General features: G+C 31.3%; 1 protein-coding gene and 1 long non-coding RNA gene across 2 annotated transcripts in view; one reads left to right on the top strand and one right to left on the bottom strand.

Moving 5' to 3' along the window:
- The window catches only part of LOC118199928 (putative sodium-dependent multivitamin transporter), a 157,743-nt gene extending 149,884 nt beyond the window's left edge, over nucleotides 1-7,859 (bottom strand). Inside the window, exon 1 of the mRNA XM_035371811.2 lies at nucleotides 7,716-7,859. The gene's annotated coding sequence lies outside the window, so the exon portion shown is untranslated. The remainder of the gene's footprint in view (nucleotides 1-7,715) is intronic.
- LOC118199933 (uncharacterized) overlaps nucleotides 1-16,435 on the top strand; it is a 92,715-nt gene that overhangs the window by 27,886 nt on the left and 48,394 nt on the right. The window lies entirely within an intron of this gene.

The following is a 16,435-nucleotide window of genomic DNA, read 5'->3' as shown; positions in this document are numbered from 1 at the left end:
TTGTAATTATTTCTAAAACTTCTGTTGCTTAAATAATCAGACACTTGTTGTCAGAGTGAATTGTTCAAGGTGTCTTATCTTGTATAGCCTATTAGGGTTTTGTAGAGGAAAACGGGTAAGACCAAATATGCCAGCACGAGATTCCAAGGGCGCATATCCTAGGGCTAGACAGATATGCTAACTACTTACATCACAAGAAAGGATGTGAGGAGATAAAACTTCCATGCGCATTTGTTTTGTCTAATTACATTTATTTTCGGATCCAATAATAATAAAATAAGTACCGTTTTAAGATTAACAGGAAGGGTAAAGACCCATTCAGAATGAAAATTAAACATAGCCGTGACATGTTGTTCTTATACTAATTAAAGAAATTCAAAGTAAGTAATTCAAACTAAGTAATTTTAATGTAATCTTACCCTTAATCAGAAGATATTATCATAAATTATTTGAAATTTCAAACCTTCGCTGCTTTTGCTTAGGTTGTTTAAACAAGGTACAATCGTAAAACTTACGTTAGTTCCATTTATGAATCATTCTATGGCTCAACAGATGAACTCCGTTTGCTTGTATATGCACTTTAAAGTTCGTGATACAGAACACCTAAGTCGAAAGCTTCGCTTTACAACCAAAAGTTGCATAGCTATATCATTCTCAATTATGGAAATAATAGATTTATGAATTTCAAAAGTTAATTAAACAGTATTTTATGGTTCCGTGGTTTTATGGTTCCGTGGTTACCACGTTTGCTTACAGCTATGATAATTTCTTGCTACATAAATTTTATATTAAATTTTCATTGTGAACAGGCCTTCCGAGAGTAACACGATTTATTAGCAATGCATGGTTGTTGTTTCATTGCCAAGAATTACATTATATTTGGATTTACCTACTTGAGAGGATGTATTCATTAAACACCTTCTACAGTTTCGAATCTCATTCCGCACGTTCGAAAGCATTACGTGCAACAAGTACTACCACTTGCCTAATTTGGCCACGCAAATCTAAAGAGGCTAAGTCTGCTCCAGGTCAATCTTTACGCAGAACACAAATTTCTGAGTTCTTCTTTCCAGCTATAGAATCCATAATGTAATAAATATATTAATTTTAGATATTAGTGCCATTCTTTTTCATACCTTTTCATTCCAGATACATTGTATATCAGAGGCAAAGCTTTATTATGTGTTATTATATATAACGTTGCTGGCAATATGATCGTTTGGGAAGAGTCGGTCAATATTCCTACTGCAGAGAAATGTATCAATATATGGAACTCATAAATCTTTTGTACTTAAAAAAGTATTTATGGACGTTTTTAAAATCTAGATCAATGCATAGCACAATATTACACATACTAAACATTTTCATACTGATCAGAACTTATTCAAGAACTGTTATTTACTTTATTAAATTACAGTTCATTTAACTCTTTAAATAAAAATTTATCTAAATTTTTCCACCAAAAAAATCTTTGCGAATGTCCCTAGGTTTATGAATCATCTCGGAAACATTTGGCATTAAAAAAGATTAATTATTCTAAAATTTATTAAAGATCTATTCTTCAAGTGTGCGCCAGAATAAAATTCGGGAATTTTAAAAGCGACATTTTGTAAATTTTACATGAATGATTTGATTGCCACCTAGCCGAACTGATATTAAATGCAACTATGAGCAAAGATAAAGTTCTGTTTTAAAATTGTTTCTCAAGCTGAACAATAAATACATTATTTTCAGAAGTAAAACAACAAAAATCAGCGTTATATTTACAAAATTCGGCGTGTTATTGTGTCTTAATAAATACATTGTCATTAAAATCCATCAAATAAAATTTGTTATTGTTATATATTTGCAATACTTTTAATGAAGAAAGTTAGCATGTGCTTTAATGACACTGACAAAATCTAAAATAGCGTGCAACTTTGCTTTTATACCAAAAGCTATTGAGCAATGTGATTAGTTGCGCGGCTTTTATGCTCTTCAACTTTCATTCATTGTAACAGTCGTGACACTGACCCTTATTAATCCATCTTTACGTGCTTTAACTTTTTCCAAATGATATGATTGTGTAGCACATTTCCTCACTAGTTAGCAGTAATAAGGCTATTAAACAAAATTCTAGCAAGGACATGTTTAGTAATGTTTTAAGAAATGTGCTCGCATTTGGTTTTCGAATGTTAGATTTTTTTTTTTTTTTTGGTAAACTCTTACAAAGCAAAAACAGGTTGGAAAAAAATACTGCTTTATCTAATAGCGTTCTAATTCATTGATTTTCCCAAAAAGACCACTGAACTCTTTTCAATGATATATTTCAGTTTTTCTCTAGAAGATCTGAAACAGGATCAATTTTCCTTTACTATTCCATGTTACTTTGACATTGTCTTTAAATTAAAAAAAGACGTATTTCAACCACTTATCTTACTGAAATATCTCTAAATGTTATTAACTATATTTGCACCTTTTTCTTATGCTTATTCTTTGTCAGAAATTGCAGAGCCTATTATAATACAAGTTTTAGTTGTTTAGAAATGTTTTCCATCTATTCTATCTTTCTATCTTATTATAACTCAAGTTTTAGTTGTTTAGAAATGTTTGAATAATTAGAATTACTTTTCCTACATCTGATTCCTATTTTTATGTGCTGACTATAAATATTATCAAATATAAATATCACATTAGTTTCAGTAGATGATGCTCTATAGATAAGACGATTTTGCAGTTTGAAAATAAGATATTTTTAAGGGAAGTAACGAGCATCTGAAATAATGATCTTATACAATATTTGAATCTTAGCAAGTGGAAATTTTTCTAAAAATACAAACAAAGTATCCAAATAAAATACCTTAATTTAACACTAAGTAAACTTAGATTTAATACAAAATTTAAGCAATAAGTAACAAACTGCTTTACTGCATTTTTTAAGTTTTAGACTGTCCCAATAAATCACGTAGGGTAGTTTAAAAGCCGTTTAAGGGAAATTACCTCTTACCTTATATCCGGCTATATAAATGAGATATTTTCGTTATTGTGTTTCTTTACATTTTGGTAGAATTCGCACAACTGTACAAAATGACTAAACGATAATGTAGTTTTTTCCTCAAACATAAAAGATTGTGAAACCTAGTTATTTAATTATCACAGTGCTCTGATAATAAAGAAGTTAAGCTTATACAAAGTTTTCTGATGTATAAACGTTTTAAAACTTAACTCAGTGACTAAACTAACTGAGAGTTAACAAGAAAAAGCGATTTTAGCATTAAATCCGAAATTGAATACAGTTTTCCAACAACTTACATCCTAGGAATTTTTCATGTTGCCCTATGCGCATGGATGATCCTACAAGCATTTCTGTTTACCATCACGGAGTTCATTAAAGGAATAATTAGAAAGGTATAGCATCTAGTATTCCTCTAAATGTATAACTGCCGAGAAAATGTGAAATGCAGAACCTGTATGAATTCGTGCAATGTAATTTGTACCTAAACATGTAAAGCAGTTCATTAATCATAAATAAAAATATTTTTAATTTATGATAATGTCTTTTATTTATCTTCAAATCAGCTCAAAAGATAAAATCGTGGTCAAATTAAGGTACATCATAAGAAATGCTTATTTTTCTCGAGAAATTTACGGATTTGCGAAAAGACATTCTTTAGCGATAACTTTCTCATACATCAGCAATTGTTCCCATTGAAGAACTTCTTCACTTTTCTAGGTATAGAGACGTCAAAACCTGCAGTCCTCAATGTACCAAAATACCTGTTATCTTGATAATACAAGTATATACTCCATCCAAAAAAAAAACGCTAAAAATTTTTTATTTCCAAAATGCCTTCTATTTATGGCTCTTTCCGACGTCGTTGAAACTTCAAAGCACAGTCTTTCTGTTACTGTTGGTAAGATTTTAACTATTCAGGGTACCAGAAATACACATGTCAGATTAAAATCTGGAATTCCGTACTAGCCAAATGTCTCAGTTTCATTGTCCAGTCCCTCTATATATGCAAAATTTCAATAAAAGTCTTCTCTGTAAATGCGAGTCCGAAACTGATTTGAGCGACTCAAGCAAATGAACAAGGAAACCTGAATAGAATCGTGTAAAGGGATAATAAGAAACTGCACAACATATTTTGGAGAAGCTTTTAAATTAATTCAAATATATCTGAAAATTTTTCAGTTTTCAGAAAATATGTACTTGATAATGTTAATTAAAAAGCACTTACATACGGTTTACGAATTAACTGTTCATTTATTAACCCTATGGTAAATAAAAATAAAAAATTTAGTTTAATTATGATGAAAAATTTTGATCACTATGTTTGTTTGAGAAATTAAAAGGATTATAATAAGTTTTTCATAAAAAGAGCATCAAATAAGCATACACTCTGCTTGCGGCAACAAGCAGAAAAACGTTTTGCTTTCTTTTGATTTTAACGTTGAAACATTTGATTTGAAAAACGTTTCTATTTCTTTTAAACTGTATAAAATAAATATGCAAAATGTTTTGATATCAGCACCCAGTTCATATTTCCTGAAAAGGCATTTAATTTTTCCGGCCTACCTTTTATTCAAATGTATTAGAAAGATTTACGAAACTGAACGAAGAAAGGCAAGCCATATCAAACATCGAATACCCATTCAAACCATTTATGTGATCAAATCTGAACATTTACTTGAAAATACTCAAGTTTTCAGTAGCTACAGACATAATTATGAGTAGCAATTAAGGTCACAATAACAGTTGAAAAATGATGTGTAATCAGCTGCCTAAATGATGTCTTCGCGTGTTATCAAATCAACTAAAATTCGACCTTGTAGTGCGTATTAAACATCCAAATACAATAATCATCTCTACAAGTTTTGAACGTCATCCTGCGTTCCACACGCGTGGATTTAGCAATGGCTGAGTTCTTTTTCTTTCTGAAATGACGACCTGGTTTACGTGTTTTGATTCATAAAAGGAAATTTTTGCGCTCGCGAAGAAGAATTTAATTCTGAGAATTAAAAAGAGAGGTAAAAAGCTTAGCAGAAAGAAACAGTAATCAAACAAAATACTGAGGTCGGTCTTCGAATTTTAGTCTTTTTATTTAAGATACCCGAACATACTATACACTATAAAAAAAAACGCCATTAACATATCATATGTTATACATCTTTCATTTTGAGTTCTCAGGCTTATTGTGCGAAAATATGCAATGGGCTCCGAAAAAGGTTTTCCATTACCTCCTTTTATTTTATTTTATTTTATTGGCATACTTATACATAGAAAATGTTTGTTATTGTCTTGTCCATGTATTTCATGGAAGAATGGTTGCCACAGCCTCAAAGAGGTTCTCCCTTTCCACCAAGAGGACTTTCGACTCGCCATATATTTAGATTGCCCACGTGCCATATAAAATAAAGTAAAGGCACTATACATTTACAAACATTGATGCCTTTTCCTGGGTTCGAAACCGGGCCCTTCGGTACCGCAATATGCTTTCCTAACCACTTTACCGTCTGGGCGGCACAGAGAAAGTTAGAATTTAGATTTAAAGTTCCATTCCCTTTCGGAAGAAGAATCTTCTTTTTTTTCTTTAGTTGTTGTTTAGCGTTCAGTCACATTCATAGTTAAGTGTAAGCAGTAGTCTTAATCTTGCAAAGTTATTAAGAGTTGCCGGTATTTAGCAATTTGCCTTTAGGGTATTAAAAGAGGGAAAGAAACAAGACAGGTTTTTTACTGTAAATATAAGGGTACCCAAATACTTTAAGTGCTTTTGCCCTCTAAAAGTATTCATCCGGCTGTAGAATATGATGATAATGATTGCTTACAAATCAATCAGGAAATGCAACTTTTGCATCTTTTATATTTTTTTAATAAAAAAGTTATTAATACCAATAATCTGTAGCCTAATGTAATTTTTGAGCCATGGACTTTATTTTAAATTAAAAGCAAAAGTAGCTGAGAAACTAACGTTAAAAACCTCATGTTAATGGTTTAAAATTTTTTCTATTATAGAAATGCCTACAAAAGCTTTATGAAATTATATTCAAGGTATGATTTTTAGTTCATTCTTTAAAATTGAATATGCAGATTCACAACATATTCCTTGTTCTGTCAATCTGAGAGGGAAAAAATTAATTAAAACGTAAATCAAATATATAAAGCAGTTTCTCATATTCCATTTCTCGAAATTGATGGACATAATTTTTAACAAAAGAGGATTAAATCCTATGTTTCAACTTAAAAAAATTTCAAAACCATAGACAACTTACATATTTTCATTTGTTTTCGCTTATTACACTTGCATTTATTGGCTATTATTTACTGCACTTGATAACGAATGAGCTCCAAAATATACTATGAGGGACAAGACAAGCTATAATTGGGGGCAAAAGAATATATATTTCAACAGTCTTTTTCCCGGAAATCATAATTTTCTTTTAAGGAAAAATTAAATCATATATTTAGCTACAACGAATTGAAAGGTACCTCGTCTGCGCAGCACGAACTGAAAAGTACCTCGTCTGTGTAGTGTATTATATGTACGTAAGACTATAAATCAAAAAGATGTCAAGAGTTTGAATTGAAAAAAAAATAAAACATTTTTAATTAATTTAAGAATCCACGTAAGGATAAAAATGTAAATAAAATTTTTATTAAATTAAAATTTTTTAAAATTAAAAAGTAAAAATAATATCTTTTGAATCATTTAAAAGTTTATCAAAAACCTTTCAAATTTAGATAGTATATTTTCTACTGTTTGTAAGTATTTGTTAATATATTTTAGTATATTTGATGCTGTTTGAACCTTATAAAAATATTTTTAATGTAAAATATATTTTTAAGTTATTTTTACCGGCAGTCAATTTTCAATAAAGCATAAAAATCACTCAACTAAGGTACCTTAATAATAAAATTTAAATAATGTTCCTTTACCGAGATCTACTATAATTGGCATTACAAATATTAAATTCTTTTAGTAGTCTAACTGCTTTTAAAAACTACAAGTTTGATATGTTTCGTGATTCTGTAAGCAATAGCTGTAAGTGCTTTATTAATAGCATTCCTATAAATTATTTAAAGCATTTTATTTTTAATTCTTTTTCCTTCAGAAACTTCGTAGTGGTATCATTTGAGAACTAAATAGTGAAATAAAGATAAATTTTTTTAAGAAGTACGGATACTTTTCTAATCGCTCAGTTTGTGACACTGAAAAACAAGGCACTGAGAATATTTTCAATAATAAATGAAACGTTTTATGCCTAAAGAATGGCAACATAAAGGCAAGTCGCGATTTCTCACGCATAAACTAATGTTGCGTTAGCGGAACGTTTCAGCATAACGTAAACCCGGAAATGAGAAATTCAGAGTGAAGAAGTTTCTGAAGTCAATATGAAATTTCTGTATTAACATTAATTCGCAACTAAAAATATTTCAGTGTTATATTAACATTGAGATAGATTTTATGTTTCATAAAATATTTCCTTGTATTGGAATATATTTTTTACATTTATTAATTCAATATTTTATTATATTGTACAATCCATCCATACACGCAGAATTCGCATGATCAACACTGCTAACAATATCAGTAAGTGACAAATGTAAACTTTCTTCAGTTTTTTTTAACAAAAGTCAATCATCCTTTTATTTTTTAACGGAAATAATAACAAAAAAATTAGAAGAGGCAATATAAGTAGAAAGTGTATCATATGAAAATGAAATTTTTACTTACTAAAACAAAAGTTTTACTTTTGTTCAAAAGTGTTTATGGCTTCATTTTTCCTGACGCAAACTGTTTCTCTCTCACCGCTCTCAAACTTTCGAGTAGCGAGTTCCAGAACAGGCGAGGTCTAAACACCGTTGACCTAGTCTTTAAACTTCACTGAACTTCTAAAAAACGTTCAATGCAATAAGCTAACTGAATGGAGCTGATACCACCGGAAGACCGGAACCAGTAAGAGTAATTAAAAAAAGATAAACAAATACTCTCACAACGAAGTTCGCAGCGGGTCAGGTAAAGTTTACAACATGCATGACCCTGTTTTATAATTTCTGCTACAAAGTGGTACTTCAGCTGGTATTTCGTAGAGCTTCTGTGAAAGGACACCTGTTGCATCGCCATTTTTGCCCAATCTTAATTTGTCTATGTCTTAACACTTTCGAGGGTTGCGCGAAATGCAAGTGTTTCCAAACTGTTAAAACTTTCGAAAGTAACGCATCATCTCGCCTTGTTTATCCTGCCAGGGATCAGGCGATGGTTATTTGTGTGGTAACAATAATTTACTATAGTTAATCAGAGCTTTACTGAAATATTACTATTTGAAGCCAATATCAAAATTGCGCTCATTTATTGTTTTTATCTCTTTCGCATTAATTATTTGATTTATGTCAGTGAAACCACAGTCTACCGTTCCTGCAACGACTGTTTCTCCATGTACTATCTTTCACCACGCATCAGCATATCTCTGTATAAAGAATGTTAAATAATCTCGCAAAATCTATTCTTCTCCGAAGTATCTTTTTATCTCATTAAGCATTTGTAAATCCAGTACCCGTGCAGCAATTCCTTAGATCAGGGCTTCTAAAACTTTCTTCAGTCGCGACCCCTTTTTATCACTGGGACTTTTTTAGGGACATCAGGACCCCATAATATTTACATATATATAAACATATATATAATATAAAATTTTGTGGGACCCCATAAGCATTGCTGAAACTGTAAATTTTTTCACTTGTACTGTTATATACTATCGCAGTTTTAGATCATTAATTTTAATTTATAATTTTAAGACAAAGAACAATGTGAAAATTTTAAATAAGTAACAAACGAAATGATACCGTCACGGGCAAAGCAAGTGAAATGAACGTTTATATTATAAAAAGAATTCGTCGAAACGTTTTCGTTTTTTTTTTCTTTGTCTGTGTCGTCTTATCTTTGTCTATTTTCAGATACATTATGTAAAAATATTTGGTAATTGTAAAATTATAATAATATATTTAAAAAGTTAAATAAATATCATAACTACTAAAATTTTGGCGACCCCCATGGAGGTCGCGATCCACAGATTAAGAAACTCTGCCTTAGATATTCTTTTGAAAACAACTGCATCAAAGTACATAGAATCAGCTCGCGTAAACAAAAGTAATACCGGGAATGACGTTCGCGGTTAACTGAAAATCATAGTTAAATCGAGGGGAAACGTGGGAAAGAGGATTAGACTTTATTATAATTTACAAACAATATTACAAAACGTTTACTAGTATATCTATTTACCTTATACTAGCAGCAATTTATCTACATATTCAAGCAGTTTAATCTGGAGAATAAAGTCATTTGTTACATTAATATATGAATTTATTCTCCAGATGTTTTCAAAATTCATTTAGATTTTTTTACATATTTTGTCTTAAAGTGACATTTTGGCACTTTCATTTAATGAACAAATTGAAGCTCATGGAATATTACTGTTTGCAACATCGGATAGAGCGGGAATTATCCTTAAATTGAAATTTGTGTCAAATTTTTGACTTACTGTTTTAAGTCAGTTACAGTTTTATATCACGAATAATAAAAGCTTGGGTGCCGTAATAAAGAAGTATATTAATCGAATTGTGAATAGTATGAACCATTATCTTTATAAATCCATCAATTTGCTCCACGCTTCTATCATTCGTCATATAAAATTGTAATAGAATGATTTAATCTCTTGTCCTTATAGAATTATATGAATATTATTTTTCTCCTTTTAGTTCATTATTATTTTGTGAGTTTTAAATAAAAACTGTTTCAGCACCACATGCTCATCCATAGTGTCTGAATCAAATTTCTAAATAATGCCACCAAATACTATGGCGATGGATTATTTTTCTTAATTAAATAATTAAGACGAAACTGTATGTATGTATGCATGTTCCTTGCATTGCGGAAAAATGACAACGCCTAGAGCCACAAAATTCTTGATATACATAGTTCTTGAAACAAAAGGCATCTAGAAGCCCGAATTTTGAATTTCGACTTCTTATTTATTTTTTTCGTTTCTTATTTATTTCATATTTCATATAAATTTAACGAATTTTTGGTAACGAGCTCAGCTATTTGTAAACGAAAGTCGCAACACAGTTCGAAATAAAGAATCTGCATTGCGCCAGGCTGTTGCCATTCGGCAAAAAAAGGGATAATTATCTTTCAACTTTAATCCACAAATTTCGCTTTCACAGCAGTGTGTCGCTGTTACGTCAGTATTTATCATCTCTATTCACCAGCATGTTGCCATTAATTTCGCTTTCACAGCAGTGTGTCGCTGTTACGTCAGTATTTATCATCTCTATTCACCAGCATGTTGCCATTAAGTGAAGCGTAATATATTTCACTTTCAAATTTAGTCTTTCTACTACTGAATATAACAAACCAAGTGACTGCAAAGCAGTAAACGTAGTTCTTAAAAATGTTTTTCTACTTTTTAATCTGATTGATTGATGCAAAATGTATTTAAATCATGATATGTCTATGAAATATTAAGTGTTTTTCGAACTGACACTAGTTACACTCATTAAAATCATTATTTTTTTCTTTTTGATGATAAAGGCAGCTGACAGCTCAAGTAGCTACTTTTACAAAGAAGTAACATATCGAATATAAATAATTGTGTGGCAATTTCTAACACTCAATTGGGAATTCTATAGGTAGCTTGTTTTTAAATATTTTGTGATTTTGCTTTTATATTTTATGTGACGTAAGAGCAAATAAAGATATACTTAATAATAAAGCTAAAAAGAGAAAAAAAACTGTTAGTAGGAGTGAGTCTAAGAGCAGATTTGTAACCTGCGAGGTTCACACCAGAGCGTAAAAAAACCTTAATAAAACCTCTGGGGCGGCGTTAAAAAATGAATTTTTTAGATTTCTGAATTCTTTCCGCTATTTCCATACGCCGTTTCTTTCTTTCTTTCTTTTTTTTTTTTTTTTTCTTAGATATGGACAGATTAATCCACCCTCAATTAATCGAAAATTGATTGTATTTATTAATTGTTTTGCCCTTTCCTTGGCCTACATTCCGACAACAAAATAATACACTAATACTTTGCTGTGACCCTCAGTTTCGTGTCAGTGTTACCAATATCATTTCCAAACGTTATTTTGTTCCCAGTGTCAATAAATTTATTTTTTCTTGTTAACTTTAATTTTTATTAGTTTTCATGGTTTAAGGATTAGTTTTCAATTTGAGTTTAAGAAGAATATGAATGAAGAAGACAATCATGAGATGATGCCCAGCTTCACCCAAATTTACAAAAATATAGAGTGTTTTACTATGCGTAAAGGGAACGTGACGTGGGTCTTAGTAAATCTCGAAAATTCGTGTTCTTAAATTTATAAGGTATTTCTCCCGCCTTCTTAGCGTGCCTTTGTGGTGTAGTGGTCTGCGTGCTGAGCTCGTATTCGAAAGGTCCGTGGTTCGACTCCCGGCGAAGGCGTTACTCATTTTTCATCTCTCCTGTGTTAAATATCTGAAAATTAGGGCGTTTAAACTTATATAACTTTAACTCAACTTAACACATGGTGCCGGACAAAATTAACGAAAACATATATGGCACCATTGTTAAATATCTGAAAATATGACTTTTAAACCCTTAAAACTCACATGGTACCGAACAAAAACTCAAAAAATATATAATCATATGAACATTAATATGTCATATAATATAAGAAGGATCGTATAGCGGTAATGAGGTAGTACAACAGGGCGCGTTGTGAAGCCCACTAGGAAAAAACAGTAATCCAAATTCAATTAAACTCCATGTTTCTTAAAAAGCCTCCCGGTTCAAACAAATGGAGGGACCTGGCAGACCAAAGTAAATTAACACACAAAATAAACAAGTGCAATTAAAATTCTAAATCAAACACATTTATTAAATTCTTGAATATAATAATATTATTAGTAAATACTTGAGTAACTGATCAGTATCCCTTACCGCATATTTTTACTATGAAAACATCGCATCTGTCACACAAAATTTCAGCTTACAATAATTAAAACATTTAATTAATAATTATTTTTTTCACAAATTAAGAAGGTGTAACATATTTTAATTCTCCAAATAAATGGTTCTCATTAATTAGAAACTAACATTTTCTGACTCACAAACTCAGTAGGTGAAACGAATTTTAAACATCCCAAAACTGGCCATCACTTGAAATAATAAATCATTTCTCAATTTTACTGACTGTAATATTTAATTTATATAAGTAATAACAATATAAACAGGTAGATAAATCATTATTAACTGTTCCACTATTGCATTTGGGAATACTAAGAGAGAGAGAAAATAATCTTAAAAATTTCACTCACATATTATTCGGAATACACAACCTTGAGGGGAGTGTCCAGTTTTCCTAGTTAGGGAGGAAGTCTATTTCCTTGAGCCAACACTTTGATTACAGTTTAACTAACACTCTCACGCTGAAGTCCATTCTGTACAAGAATATCTGGAAACGGGAGGAAGTCCTTTTTGTAAAATGAACCGCCAGATCAGGGAAAAGTCTAACCGTCCGGAACCAAAAGATCCGGAAAAAAATAACTACACGTCGATCCGGAACTTGCAAGTGTCGGCGGGCATATTCACTTCGGGAATATCAAATTCTCGAGTTCCGAAGAGATTATCCGGAGATTCGGGTAAACAGGGAAAATCTGTTCTAAATTTTCATGGTAGATTTGCTCTATACATCTCGCACTATAGTAGTAATCAGCTCTCAGCATCTTTGCAGCGCGCGCACATTTCTCCAGACATCTCGAGAGGAAAATGTTCCTTGCATCTCGCACAAAAACTTCTTAAACATTTTGCAGAAAAGAATGTATTATCCTCTAGAGCAAAATAATACGCAACCCAAGCCCTCTTTCTCCGGCAACCGGCCGCACGGCAAAGCCGGCAGCAGGGCAAAACGCACCTCGTTTGCTTTTTTTTCTCTTTCACATCGCCGCTGCTCAAAATCACTCCATATGAGACTCCAAAGAAAAAACCGTAGCCGGAGCCCGCTGGTACACGCCGCTCGCGAGAGCAAGACCCGCAAGGGGACAAGCCCCCACTCTTTTTTCCTTTTCCTTTTAGCTCGAAAATTAGAATCAGAATGAATTCTAACAAGGTGTAAGCACCGAGGGTAAATTCTCCTCTCCGCCTCCCGAAAATTTAATTGGCTTACAAAAAATTCATAAAATTAAAATCACACCAATGCCAGAATTTACTTTATCTAAACTGAGAAAATTACACACCCACAACAAATTAAAAACCAGAAAATCTGACAATTAAGACAACATCTATACTCAGAAAAAAAGTAGGAACTAAACCCCCCAAGTAACAAGCGGAAACTAGGCTGTACGAGAATCCAATTACCTAAGCTTACTGAAAGAAACATTGCAAATACAACAAAGCGAAAGGAAGACGATTTTTTTTTGTTACGGCGCCATTAGTAAAAAGGGCCACCAGCGAAGAAAGCGACAAGACAACACCCTACTGCCTCCACTTGATAGTAAAAGGCCATAAACCCATAAAACAGGTGTTTCTTGCAACCGTTTCCTGTTTTTGTTACAGTACACTTTCAAGAACTACCAGCTAAATAAGGCTTTAACAATTTAAGAAAACTCTTTTTACCAGATTAAAATATACATGAGTACAAACAAAAAAAAACTAGAATAATGATAACTTAAAACACATTAATATAATTAAAATTCGCGACTTAACACCTGCTTCCAAAAAATACCTAATGTCTCTACAAACTGATGCAAAATTCATCATCGAAGCAATGTCTAATGTATAACTTTTTTTTCCTAAAAAATGTTTTTAATATAATCTATTTACGTCAAAAATAATATTGTTGCGTGCGTGAGGGTTCATAATATATTGCATGCACACAGAAACGATCATAGCTTAATAAAATTTATTTTACCAAAAGAAAGACTTCGCAGTTCTGGAACTTTCCACAAAAATAACAGCTTTTTGCAGTATCACAGAGTACAATCAGTAGTTACACTTTAAATTATTTACAACTTTCAACGCAACGCAGTGAAAGGCGTATCTAAAGACCGAAGGTAATACGTATATCTCAATATTCCGGATTCAGCTCTGAACTTGTAGGGGTTTTGTAACTAACCAATTATTTTACGTTTTGGAATTTTTTCTGAACTCCTCGATTCTCCTCGCATTTTATCGCCAGGATGTAAATTAAGTTACAGTGAAAAAGGTTATATAAACAGGCGAAGCGAGAAAGTAAGACATAGTAGGGCTCATAGCTTATATACACTGACAGGCTTTAGTACTGGCACGTAGTCAAATGTAAATAACTCGTAGTATTATTTACATTTATGAAAAAATCAAAACATTTGTAGTTCGATGAATTTTTTATGGCTTCCAGATCATGATTTTAAAGTAATAAAACATCATGAGAATACCGATAACTTATATTTAGATTTGAAATCATTATAAATTGTGTAAAACCTTTTTCGGCATATCAAATGTAACAAGGTTATCAATCAAATACTCTAATAAATCACAGAAAAAATATCATTGAATGGCATTTAAGGAGGAAAAATCAAAATTCCTATGTGTTATTGTAATTTATGTATTAACTAATCCCTCAGTGCAAATTGAAGATCATGTAAAAAATTTCGAGTTTTGAAATTAAATTCCTCGGTTAATTTTAGTCGTATAGGATTCAAACTTTATGTTTTATTTTTTATAATGAGTATAACAGTTTTGATGTGATAATGATTGTAAAAGTATCGAGGAAGCGTATAAAAATGTTAGATTTCATGAATTTTACAAAATTGTATTTTTTTTTCATTTAAAAATGTTACAACATTAATATTTGCGAAATGTTGAACATCTTTTGTATTTGGAAATATATATCTATGACCAACAAATGAGAAAATAAATGCCGATTAATAACATATGTGGACACGATATATACTGTTGCGTGCGTAGGGATTCATAACGGATTGAATGCACACAGAACCGATGATAATCTGATAAAATTAAATTTCAGAAAAGAAACAATTTACAGTTCTAGAACTTTCCTCAAAAGTACTCATACAGATTTTCTCATTATGACAGAGCACAATCAGTAATTACTACTTTAAACTACTAAGAACATTAAACAGAACGCAATGCAAAGTGCATGCAAAGAGCTCGCATTGAGATCTATTTCTAAATTAAAAACTGAGAACTGATGCTCTCACTGGGCTTATATAGTTTTCCCTGGCCTCCAAGAAATCTCTAGTACCTTCCATTTCTTCGAAATTACTGAAAGGCATACACGGTTAAAGCTACATACAAGAGCCAGAGATGGTTACAGTTTCATATAGGGAACAATTACAGTTACACAGGAACAATTACAGTTACACCAAAATGTTGCCAAAAGGTTGCCAAATTTGGCGAATTTTAAAAATTTATCGCCAAATTTGCTGATAAAAAATTTGTTGCCAAAACTACCGTCAGCTTGGCGATATCTCGCCAGATTAGCGAGATAGACATTACATCAATGTTAAATAGACTTGCCCTTGTAATCTTATTTTTCCGGTAAATCTTAATCTATCAAGGCATTTGACATTACATTTTGCAAAAGATTCTCTAATTTTACATGTAATTTGACTAAAATTATTTACACATGTACGAAATTTGTAACAGTATTTTGGAATCTTATGTCTGTGGGGCTTTCACTTCCAAAGCAAGCTTCATTGCTACGGAGAGCAGAACTAAATGCTTTCCCTGTTAAAACCATTTTTAAGGTACTTTCTACCTTGTTTGTTTGACGAGGATGTTTTAGCTGAAGATTTCCTACACACTATAGGAAGAATATTTTCTACTGCTACAGAAGAAAAGAACTTACATTAATTTTCTTTGTTTATTTATAATTCGTTTCATTTCTGATGAAGAAATATTTTCCTTACAAACTCCTTTTGTTGACAAACGCTATGACTGAATAATAATTGCTAATGTAGTCTCCGATTTTATTTTTTATAAATTAAATTAACACCTTAATCAAAATTATATTCGGAAATTATTTATACTATATATAATTCATAAAAAATGTGTTGCGTTAATACGATTTTGAGTTCTACATTAATTCTTAAATTCAAAGAATAATTAATATGTTTAAAATTCCGCATCGCTATCCTCTAGTGCAATATGAGCATCCTCGTTTTAAGAAAATCTTCAGGAATTAGGTAAAACATGGATTTCTGTACGTAGATATTCTTTTCCGAAAGTAGTCTTTTTTAACGTAGGCCGCTCGATGGAATTTCCATGCATAGTTATGTTATGAGTAATCTTGTTTATAAATGCATCTATATAAATCATCCATTCTATATATAATTATATCCTTTCTCAGAATCAATCTGCATTGCCTTAACTTATTTGATGGTTTAAGGAAAACACATATCCAGCTCTTTTTAAAACAAAATTTGG

Source organism: Stegodyphus dumicola, chromosome 8, assembly GCF_044657685.1.
Source record: "Stegodyphus dumicola isolate Sdum_Otavi_A_Nest chromosome 8, ASM4465768v1".
In the NCBI taxonomy this organism is placed as follows: domain Eukaryota; kingdom Metazoa; phylum Arthropoda; class Arachnida; order Araneae; family Eresidae; genus Stegodyphus; species Stegodyphus dumicola.
The sequence above is the reverse complement of the archived record's forward strand: the minus strand, read 5'-3'. Positions and strand labels throughout refer to the sequence as shown.